General features: G+C 33.1%; 1 protein-coding gene and 1 long non-coding RNA gene across 5 annotated transcripts in view; both read right to left on the reverse strand.

Moving 5' to 3' along the window:
- Positions 1-12,314, reverse strand: part of LOC129944419 (mannosyl-oligosaccharide alpha-1,2-mannosidase IA) — a 317,254-nt gene that overhangs the window by 47,384 nt on the left and 257,556 nt on the right. The gene's annotated exons all lie outside the window — the stretch shown is intronic.
- Positions 1,804-2,458, reverse strand: LOC129944420 (uncharacterized). The gene is made up of 2 exons (XR_008781432.1): positions 2,281-2,458; positions 1,804-2,202 (listed from the first exon to the last, which is right to left on the reverse strand). It is a non-coding gene; the product is annotated as an uncharacterized LOC129944420 (long non-coding RNA).

Consider the following 12,314-nt stretch of genomic DNA (forward strand, 5'->3'; position numbering starts at 1 on the left):
TTGTTCACGGTTTTTCAATAATGGTGACATGACATCATTCAAATGCCCACCTCGGCTTCTTATGGTGGCATGGATCCGAGTGGTCCAATTTTCAACGACTCTTCTGCATAGATCAGAATGAATTTGAGCGATGGCTTGTGTTATGTTCACCTTTAGGGCATTCATCGATTGTGGTTTATTTGCATAGACCTGCGACTTCAAGAAAACCCACAGCGTTGGTTGGTTCGTCCCATTCATCCAAAAATGCGCCTCGTCACTAAAAATGATTTTTCGCCTAAAATGTGTGTCCTCTTCCAAACGATTCGAAGCCCAGACAGGTAACAAACGGCGTTGTCTATGGTCATGAACTTTGAGCTCCTGGGTAGTTGGATCTGGTACGGGTGTAGGCCCAAGGCCCGACTCAAAATTCTTCAAGTTGAAGTCTGCGAAACGCCGATTTCTCTTGCACGGCGAGGAATATTTTGCCTCGGGTTCGGCTGTACACCTTCAAGAACCGCGGCGAACTCAAATTTGGCCACTAAACGTTGAAGAGTCAACTGTGAAAGGCTACAACGTCTACAGTAAAATGGGAGCAAAGCACGCAACGTTTGCGTTAACGGACACTCATTTTGATAATAAAGATTTAGAATTTGAACGTGCTGTTCAATCGTATAACTTTACATGATTTGTCATAAACAACTCAATAATAAACAGAAGATTTGACAGATGTCACCAAAACAAAATGGCCGCTACGGGGGGGTGCCAAAATCTAGACGCTCCAATTGAAAAACCTTTTAGATGTATGTGAATAAGCTTGTTTACTCAGATTAGCTTGAGACGATTGACGCCTTGCAAGAAAATATTCAGTGCCTTATTGCTGACACATGACCCAAATCGCTGCAAACAGTGGTCGAAAATTGCGCCTTTCTACCGTTTTTATCCCGCCATATTACTTTGGAACAACAGTTTTGAGGTTCTTTTAGACCACTTAATATTGTAAAAAATTATTTTTAAAAAATTCTAAGTTGACCTAACCCCTTTTAATCGAAAAGAGATTCTTTATGTCGATTGGAAAAATATATAAAGTTTGATATTCGTAAAAGTTTCAAGCATATAAGCAATTTGCAATCAACGATCTGTGTCAACGTTCAGGAGTGCATCGGTCTTAAGAAATCCAAAGTCTAATATTTAAAAAAGGATAACTTAAAATTGTGTTAAAAATATCGATGAAATTAGCTTTCAAATTGACAATAGGAACGTTTACGTTAAGCTATTCATGCTTATTTTGAGATTCGAACGAAACGTTGATTCGAGTGACTAGACTTATTCGTTCGAATGAATTTTGTTTATTTTGAGATTCGAATGAAAATTATTCATTGCAGAAAATGAACCGAAATGAACAGTATTTTGGAGATCAGCTGTTCTAAATGATTTGACATTTTGATTTGATTTAGTGTGACCACACTAAATTTTTATTCTTGAAGAGTCTTATTTTTAATTCAGAGTTTGTCACAGATTAACAGTTTCTGGATTGAAAAATAAAGTAAAGTTAATAAAGTGATAAAGAAAAACATTCAAGACATGAAATTAAACATTTTTCAACTAACGTAACCATTTTGGTTTGAATTTTCATGTTGTGTTTATACCGTTTAATATGTTATGCATATTCGTCTTACATGGTCACACTTTCAATTGAAATGAAAACAATCAAAGTTTATAAACTTCAAATCGATGTAGATTTTCTTATTTTGGAGAAAGTAAACAAGGGCAATAGTTTTGTTTCTTAATTCTAATGGCAAAGAACGAGAACATGTTCTTAGAAGAAGGATTATGGACGCATCAAATCCGTTTGAGTTTGACGATTTAAAGTAAGTACCTATAAAATTGATGTGAAATTTTTCTATTGCAAAAATAAATCCTGGTGACTAAATTGATTTTGTTTTGTAGATTTGTAAGGAACTTTCGCCTCAATAAACGGGCATTTAAATATGTCATGGATGAGCTTTCCATCGAGATACAGGGGGGAACTTCTTTGTCCATACCGTAGCACCGTCTTTAGATGGAGGCCCATGGCTATTGAGCTTCACGGCAGCATCTCTCCAAAACCGGTCAACATCTATACGGTTTACAGAAATACCCTTCGCTATCTGCGGATTCTCCTCCATCAACCTTATCAGGATTTCTTTTTGTTCCCTATTTGTCCAATTTGAATGTGACTGTGCCCTTTATGAAATAACAAAAAAAAACTCGTCAATATAACCAATTTCGTTTAATTATCGTATAAAAATTGTTAAAACTTACATCTTTCTTCAGCTATTCACCAGAAAATATCTGAACGACACAAAAATGACATTTGGTTCGAATCACTCGAAAGTCAAAATTTACTTAGTTTTTTTTTTTTTGAATGAACTTTCGATTGAATCAGCAACCTTTCGAATCGATCGAATATCAAAATAAAATCTTCTCGAATTCGAATAACTTTCGATCGAAAACGAATCTCAAAATAAGGGTGATTAGTTCGTATTTTCCGTGACGTGATGGGTAGTGTGTAGTATTGTAATGCTAAAGGTGGGTTCAATTTCTTCCCAAACCATCTAAACGTTTTTTTCTTCTGCTTTGAAAGAAGTCGTTTGAATTTGTTGGTCCCCTCCATCGCCCAACATTACTCGCACACAGGAATGGTGGATAGCTGGCATGTAAGTTACAATAGACTTTTTTTCACAAGCCATTCCACCTCTAAATTTATTTTACCTACACTGACCTCAATAATAATAGTGTCAACTGTCATATAATTAACATTTACAAACAGAATTATTTATTCATTCACAACTCACCACACTGCTTGAATGGGAAATGCACACGAATACGACTTGCTCGTATAGGAACTTAAATTACTATCACGAGCGACTATGTCTAGACTCCTGTAAGTGATGTAGGTAATTAAAGTCTTTATATTGCTGTATGAATATATAAATTTAACTCAATTTGTTATCTTTTATTAACAAATATTTAAAGATTTCTTAAAATAACATATTCTTAGTTGTTGAAGATTTAATTTTAATAATCAAAATTTAAATCATTGACTTTCTCATAAGCCCTAGCGCAACTTATTTGTTCTAAAACAACCCCTATGCGAATCTAAAGCCTTATTTTTTTGTGTTTATCTGATGACCACTGTAATAATATTATTCATTTTACGCCTTCATCTAACTGTGGATTGTGAAATGCCATTAATTAGAAACGATTCGATTTGAATTTGCAAAATCAACCTCACCAACGAACGATAATAATAATAATGCCAACCCATTTGCCCATTATAAGCTCATCCAAGGTCTAATTGAATTTTATCAAAGCATCATACAGAGAACTGACAATGTTATGTCGAAGCCACATTTTGGCCTTCGCCAACCCTCAACGTTTAATGGCGGCAATACGACCGAAACAGCGACGCACGGAGTAGGAGATAGCATTGTCATTGCAATCAAGCGTGTCTGTAGATAAGTATTGTACATGGTCCCGTAAAACCGAAAATCCACACTTGGAACAAATTTACAATTAACATTTCGCCCAGCTGATAATTAGGAGAGCAATTATCCGCCCACCTTTGCCTCCATATACCCTACCCATGTACCTAGAATGTGAAGTAGCGCAGTTGGCTAACAGTTTGTTGTTGTAAGAGGGTACATGCAAATAGCGAGGCTATACACAATACACCTACTGATATACCAGGGCAGGTGCTACTGCTACTGCTGCGATGATGGTTCTGATTCTGCTTCTGTTTCTGATTCTCAGAGCCAGGATTCTATTTATGGTGGCAATTAGCTCATTTATAGTTTAACGCTGTAAAGCATTGCTCATTGAATCGTGCTTCCGAGACCACTGCAACGACCACCGGACGTTGTCGGTCGGAAGACCGTTCGTTGACAAAGGTAGCGTCAGGAACTCCAATATATCAGTATTCCGCCCATCATCACACTCACCTCCATCCATGATGTACACTGCATACGAGTATCAAAGTTTTTGAACTTGGATTTTCTATGACTACTGATCCGAAAGAGTTAATAGCCTACTGATGGATTGTTAAATTAAATTTCACTTAATTTTGTGACGGATGAATGATTATATTCATAATGACCGGTTAACCTCCATTCTCCATTCACCCCACCAATATCTCATCAGCAAGAACGGATGGAGGAAATGACGCAGCTGAATCGGGTCGTTCCAAGTGTGAAGTGTAAAGTGTGAACAAGGTTGATTCGTCAGACAGTGAGAAAATTATTATACTCGGTATAATTTCTATAGACAGATACACAGAATGTTGCTGCAACAAGTGTTAATTGAAAATGCTATCACGATTGTGTCTGTAATTTGATAGAAAATATATAATTTAAGTCTTTTTACAGAAAAACGGAACGACAAGACGCGACGGATATGAAGTGGATTTTTCAAAATTAATGTGTTGGCAAGAGATTTATTTGAGAGTTAGGAATGCCACCTTTTATATTATTAAAATAAATTAGAGCAATGTTCGTGTGGCGGGGGAAAAGAGGAAATTTAAATGGCACGTGTCCAAAACGTTTTTACACACATTTAAGGGTCGATAAAGCCTCATAATAATGTTGAAAAATGTTTTGGTTGGCTTTTTGAGCTTAAATTATTGGTTACAAATCATATGAAGATTTTTAAAGGCGAACGAGTAAGGGATTCAATTTAAATTCAGTATTAAGGGATTTTTTAAACACTTTTATTCTGATTAGCCCGTTTTTGACAGCTGTAATTTTTTACATTTGACCAGTTTAAATTTCGCCGTTGATGGAGTGATACAGTTTTTAACAATGTTAAAATTCACTACACTAAAGGGTGAACATTTCGGATTGACAACATTTCTTGGGCAGAAATTTTGAAAATAATGCAATAATTTTGATGTTTGAACAATTAAATGATAAGGAATTAAAACCATATGCGTGACTCAAGAACAACTAATAAAATTTAAGTGTTGAGGAAAGCCCAAGTTTGAGGATTCCTTGTCGTTCTAGGGAATACGGCTTTAAGAGTTCAGTTAAAATAAAGAATCATTCCGGTCGATCACCAGCAACTTTGTATTTTCGCTGATTTGGTTCTTAAAATGCATGCAAATGATCCGTATTACGATCGAAAAATCATCTTCAGGGAGTCGGGCTATTTTCATTTCACATTTAGGTTTGGGATAGAAGAATCTTCAAATCATGACGGTTTTTGGACTTGATTAAAACTGAAACCTAGTTTCTACCAGGCATATGTATGTGATGATTTTTATAGTTTGAAGGGTTTCGAAATTTTCTGAAAATCTGATGTCGACTGTACTTTTGAATATGTCTGTGTCAGTATCGTTTGTAACACGAAAATGTTTTAGTTGGATCAGTTTATAGACCATACAATCTTATTAGCATAATACAATTCGTTACAACGTTAGAGACATTTTTTTCTTGCTTTTCTTATAATCTCTGCTCTGATGTCACGACGAGATGCCGCCTACGTTACAAACTGGAGCACTTCCACAAATTATTTTGCAGACTGCGTAATTAAGTTGTCGTAGTGGTCAGAACTCCATTCCTGACAACAGTACTCGCACACAGGAATGGTTGAGAGTTGTAAGTCACTAGGCCCTGGTTCACAACGGACTGTTGCGTCACCCAATTTATTTATTTTAATGGTCAGAACGACAAAAAGACTTCATTATGAAAACAACTTGTTCAACAAAAACCTAAGCGCAGTTGTAAACCCGCCTTACTTACTTACTTAACAATGTTAGATTATTCAAAGGCTTTTCATATTGTTAACCACTTAATTCTTTGTAAAGAGCTGGGAATAAACTTAGTGTTTTCTTTTGAGTCCTGTAAGCTTGTTCTTTCGTATCTTAGCGGAGAGCAACAATGCGTGGTGGCCAATGGATACTCGTCCACATTTCTCAATGTTTTGAGTGGAGTGCTACCGGGATCTGTCCTTGGACCAATCTTCTTCCCACTTTAAATAAATGAGTTACCACAAGTTGCTAGACATTATTAAATTCATCTTTATGCTGATGATGTGCAGCTCCTGATAAGTCGACGTTTTGGGGCTAAAAATGATGCCGTAGCTTTAATGAACGAGGATCTGCTCCTCATTTCACAGTGGTAAAAAAGAACGATCTCCGCCTTAACCCTGTCACATAAATATCCCTCCCCATCCATCGCAAAAACTTTGATCTATCGGGTTTAAACTTCTTGAAACTTGACGATTAAACCATTGAATATGTTAGCACTGCTAGAAACCTAGGAGTAGTATCGAATCGCACTCTCACTTGGGATGACCACCTAAATAGTGCCATTGGTAAAGTCTATGGTAATCTCCGACATCTTCAAGTCACTCGAAAATTCATCCCGATTAAAACTAAACTGCTACTTTTTCGGGCCCTTATGCTACCAATTGTTCTGTATGGGTGTGAAATCTTTTGTAAACTAGACCGTTTGACTAGCCGCAAATTGAATGTAGCTAATAACAATAATGCCCGCTATATTTATAATCTACGTCGTTATGATCACATATCTATTTTTGCAGTATGGATTTCTGGTTGTAGCCTAGACAGCTTAATAAACTTTCGCGCTCTGAGGCTGAAGTTATTGTTACGGTGAATGGAATGCTTGACCAAGATATAAATATGATTTTTCATGACAAAAATTAGAACCATTGTTGCGAACGACGACGCAACGAAAAATGTAAACAACAAAGTCTTCCCCTGTTATTTCTTGAAGAGGTGATGACAATTACCCACCGATATCATAGATTTAACACCTTAGAATTTGTCTCTCTTGGAACAAGTGAGCAGTGGTTTTTAATCGATGCTGGATCTTATATATTCAAATCGTAAATCTATTGAATACAAAGAGAGGCAAATTTTAGAAAAAAAACATGTTCTCTTTGTAAATGACAAATGAAACCTCGTACTGGAAAACCCCTTTTTTCAGCCAATTAAAGCATTCCTCATCATTTAGCACTTTTATTGTGGTTTCAATTCATATTCGTTTAAAGAAAAAGTCCAAATCAATGAATCAATTTAAAACAATAATAATAAAGTACGTACACGCCCAGGTGTTCATATGTATGTATGATCAAGAGCACATATCAAAAGTTCACAAAATAATTTTTTAACTTCCCATATGAAGCTGTTGTAATCGGTCCGTTTTGTAGAATTCAAAATGTTGACATTTATCGAAGTTTCAAGGTCCCTAGAGTCGTACGTTCGTACGTTAGTATGTTCGGGAAGTTCTTTTTGATGCCCATAGGTCAAGAACCAGTAGAGATATCGACTTCAAATAAATTGTGTTCTACAGATAGTAATGCAGAAAGGACTTTTAAAAAGATTGAGAAGGTGTTTTTTTTAACATAGCAATTTAAAAAAAATGCAAGACTGGATCGCACGAACATGGTCCTTTATGCAAAGAGTCTGATTAAAATACTACCTACAAAAGATTTTAAAATATACCTGCAAAATAAGTTTGTCTTCAAAGATATAAATGCCATTTGATTTGTCAAAAACACCTCAATTTTTCATTTTTTTTTCAAAAATCATTTTACCGGTTTTATTTAAATTAATTTTTTTAGGCATACAAATTTAAAATTTTTTTTACGTATTGTAGTTTATTGAATATTAATTTATAATTTGTTGAAAAAAACTTAACTTTTTATCATGTTAAGGGAAATGGTTTGTGTATTTGAATGAACTTATCGAATACAAATTATTTTTTGTCGGTAAGCTAGTTTCATCCCAAGACACAACTCATCCGAGGACAACTCATCCCGAAAATAAAAATAGATTTTGAAATCAAACTATTTTATCATATACAAAATGTTGTAGTTGTTTTTATTTTTAATAATTCAATTGATAACTTTTTTTTAGAAAAGACGAAAACCTACAAAAATTTTAAGCAAGGCAAATGGACAGACGGAATGAGAAGTTATCAGTGTAGGTCGCATCCCAGCCTCAATTATATCAACTCCTTTCGTGTTTTTACCTCTGCCAAAAACACGTCACCATTGATAAACTTCATTCAAAAGTGTTTAAACTGTCATTTTCGTTCAAATGGTGTCAAAAACAACACACAAATCTCAGAATATATATCAAGAATATGTTAATTCTTTTCATAAAAGTAAAACCTATTTATTTTAAGTACAATTTAAGGCAAATATTAACTTATACTGTATTTTAACTTACACTCAGTCAACATGTTTAGGTGCTTAAAGCAACTTTAACTTCTAGATTACAGTAGGGGAACAAAAACGATGCCACATCATTTCACAACACACACACCCAAAATTATGCTAAAATAAACACTCTCTTGTCTTTTTATAGTATGTCAAAAAAGTTAACCGTTATTTGATTTAACCTGTGTTTTTTTGTATGTACGAAAGAAAGAAAATGTTATTCCGTGAATTTTCTTTTTTATTACTCCAAGTTCCATTACACGACTCAATAAAGATTTACCGGTCGGTTTTGTTGTTCTACATTTACTTAAACTTTAACTACCTCAAAGTCACACGGTAAACATTCTGAAATAAAATCATTTTCTTTCCTCATAAAAAATGCAACATGAGAAGTTTAAACTTTTCGAAAACAACAACAAGATTTACAAACGAAATCCCATTAAATCTTTATACTGTATCTAAAGATTGAATGTTGACTTACTCAAAGTAAAACCTTACCTACTTGGATTTTAATTACGAACGAGTATAAATTTTCTTTGTGTCTCTTTGATTTTTCAGAGAAGGTCAAAAAGCCTCAATTCGAAAAACTAAATGCATTTGCATTTTTCAAAACTTCTATAAAATTCCTGTGTGATGATGATGACTCAAATTGCAATCGGTTTTTCATACAAAAATAAAACGATATCGATACTTTTGACTTTTTTTTTGAAATCCAAAATCAAAATTAATATTTAAAACACGAAAAGTCTCCTTCTTTTTGTTATTAATTTAGTTGATGACTTTTGCCTTGAGGCGAAATGAAAATATAAATACAAATAAAAGTCAAAAAGTTTACGTCGACGTTGCTCGTTACCCGCCAGCGACCGTGCCGTGTCGGTATCTCAAAATGTTTATTTACAGTTTTTATTTAATGTTGTTTTATTCTTTGCAAAATGTTTGCGTTTTTGAAATGGTTGTAATTTAAAGTGAAAAATATATTTTTGTTATTTTCTGAAATAAGTTTACGAGTATTATTGCAATTTAAGAAACTCTTTGGTGTGTGTTTGGAAATGCAACAACTAGGACAGTGATGGGAACATATAGGCATAATTGGGTTGTATAGATTTATGTTTGTTTTACGGGCACCGCTGCCCCCCAACACTCCCCTTGAGCTAAATTGCGTCAATCATTAGTTTTAATGTGCCAGACTAGAAAAAGTTTACAACTTTTTGAATACACTTATTGACTGGAGGAAAAACTGCCTGAGCTAGTGCTGCTGTTAAGTTCATTTTTCCGACCCCATGCCGAGAGGGTGCTATTCAGTTGTGGGAAATTTTTGTTTTGTTTTTATTTTTCATCTAAATTTATTTGCATACGATATTTGGCAGCATTGAAGAGATGTGAAGTTTTTGAAAAAAGAAAAACAAGCAATTCAAACGACTGACTTTTTCTGCTATTTTAAGTTCAGCAGGAGATCGTTTTTATCATTTTTTTCCGACGGCCGGCGGCAGCGGCAGAGGCAGAATGAGCTCAAGGCAAAATTTTTCCAATTTCCATAAAGAAGTATAATATAAGTTTAGAGTTATTTTTATTCATAAAAGTGTTTCTATATACAGAAGAAAAAAGACACCGTGAATATCAGAATAAATGGGACCGGCGATATATGTAGATTCAAACAATATTGTGCCCGCATTTTGTCTGTCATGTCATGAGTTTTGGTTTTATGTCTTCATATAGGGTGAGTTTTATTTGTTTGGTTTTTGGAAGTATTACTTTGTGGTAAGTACATGCTGTGGGGTGATGTTAAGTGTGTGTAGGGAGCTCAATACTTTTCTTAAATGTTGTTTAAATTTTTTTATGAAAAGTCACTTTCACGAAGAATTTAAAACGATTACGAGTTCTTTTTCCTCATTTCGAAAGAAAAACGAGGCTGATAACTTCTCATTTATGATCTTAACAATTTTCTAATGATATTTTTGGAAAGTCAAATTGTTATTTTAAGAATTTTTATCGAAAAATTGAACTTTGAGTTGTCTAGAAATTTATGACGTAAATCATTTTGTACGATTTTTAGAAAATATGAAACCAAACAACTTTCAACTGCTTTTTTAATAATTTACAAAATGTTATTAAAATTTTACGATAAAATACGTCGTTGTTTGTTTTTTATTGCTTTCAAGATATTTGAATCCAAAATAGTTTTTTTTTTAAGAAATTTAGTAGCTTTTGTTTAAAGGTTTTTATTTTTAGGAATACAAAACTTCAATTTTCCTCAAAAATTTCCCATTCGTGGCAGTAAACAAATTGTGTTACTTGATTTTTTTACTTGCGACTTAATGTAGAAGATTTATTGCAAGTATTTCAAACGTTAACATTTTCGAACTTGAGATTTAAATCAAACATGACATTAAGATGGAAGAGAAGTCGAAAAATAACGGTGCCAGCAATTTCGTCTGGCTGTTTTAAGCAGACATGCTTTAATTATTATTTTATTTTTTAAGATCAAAACCAAAAATAACACAAGTCCAAATTAAAATGAATTTGGCCAAAAATTGAAAAAGTACCCGATTGATTTTTATAAAATTTTAACTAAACTGTATTTTTTGAGGACCTTCTATCAAAAGGAGTCAAGTGCAGATTTGTTGAGCTTAGAACACATATAGACTTTAAAAAATCGCAATAATTTCTAACATTGTTTACTTATCCTAAAACATGCAAATCATGTTTATTTTTTTCATTTTTTCAAATGATTTTTTGATTTTCGGCGAAAATTTAAGTTGGAACTAGTTGTACCGCTCACCCCCCTCACTTACCCCTTTGATGTCTTCAATTTGGCTTCTTTCAATAGAAAAAAAACAAATGTTTATATTGTTCCACACAGTTACAACTCATAGATCCGTTATATAGTTTTTAAACTTTTTCAGGAACTAATGATTCGATTTGAATGTTTTCTGAACCTTTACATTTTCTAAATAATATTTGATATTAAAAATTGTCAGTTTTTTCTAAATTTAAAAAAAAAAATTAAACATATATTTTTTTCAAGATTTATTATTTTAACTAACTTTAAATGTTGAAAGTATATTTATAAACACTAAATAATTCCAGACAAAAAATATTTCTCAAACAAATTTTACACATAAAAAAATAAAGTCATAAAATGGTTTTCGAAAATGGCATTTAAATTTTTGAAGATAAACTTGGATAGCAGGTATATTTAGGAATCTTAAAATACAGGTACAATTTTTAAACAAAGCTTTTGGATAGAGGAGAAAGTTCGTGAGATTCATTTGTGAATTTTAATAAGAAACTTGTCAATTGGAATTTTAGAAAAAAGTAATTTAAAAACTGTCAATTAGATTTTTGTCTGGATTTTTAAGCTTTTGATTCTGGCAATAATATTTTACTTTTTCGATAGGGTTTAACGGTCTTAATTCAAATCTGACTAGAAAACCACTTAATCACGTCAGATTTTTGAGATATTACATTACAATAAAACACATAAACAGTATTTTTGAGATTATCTTAATGTTTAAAAGTTCTCAATCAACAACTTCAATATTATGTTTAAATATTTATAGCATTTCATAAAATTTTCAAAAAATCTTAATCTTAATCTTAATTCACAAAGAGACGCTGAACCATTTATGCTTATAAGATTTTTAACACAAAAAGGCACAAGGGTTTAAAAGAAGTTTTTGTCGTTGTAAAGAATCGATCGTTTTGACAAAGGTTTAAGGTCAGGTTTTCGAAAAAAAATACAAAAATAATGTTGAAAACTGATGTTTTTAAAATGTGAGCAATTAAAATTGAACTTGGTATTCGAAATCAAAACTAAAATTTAACTGCAAACGGATTTTCAAAACTATGAGAGCCTAAAAATCAAGACTTTCTAAAAACTTTATATAGAGTCAAATCAATGAGAATTTCTAGAAACTTACTAAGGCACTAAAATAATATAAAGGTTTGAAGTTCGCAAAATCATCATATTTAATTTTTAACAGATAAAATAAGTAAATGAAATTAGGTGGCGCCACATTCCGTTGAAAACTAGGGCCTAGTCGCTGACAACTTTCAACCATTTCTGTGCGAGAGCAAAGTTGTCAGGGATGGAGGGGACTCACAGTTTTATGTCA

This window comes from Eupeodes corollae, chromosome 2 (genome assembly GCF_945859685.1).
Source record: "Eupeodes corollae chromosome 2, idEupCoro1.1, whole genome shotgun sequence".
In the NCBI taxonomy this organism is placed as follows: Eukaryota; Metazoa; Arthropoda; class Insecta; order Diptera; family Syrphidae; genus Eupeodes; species Eupeodes corollae.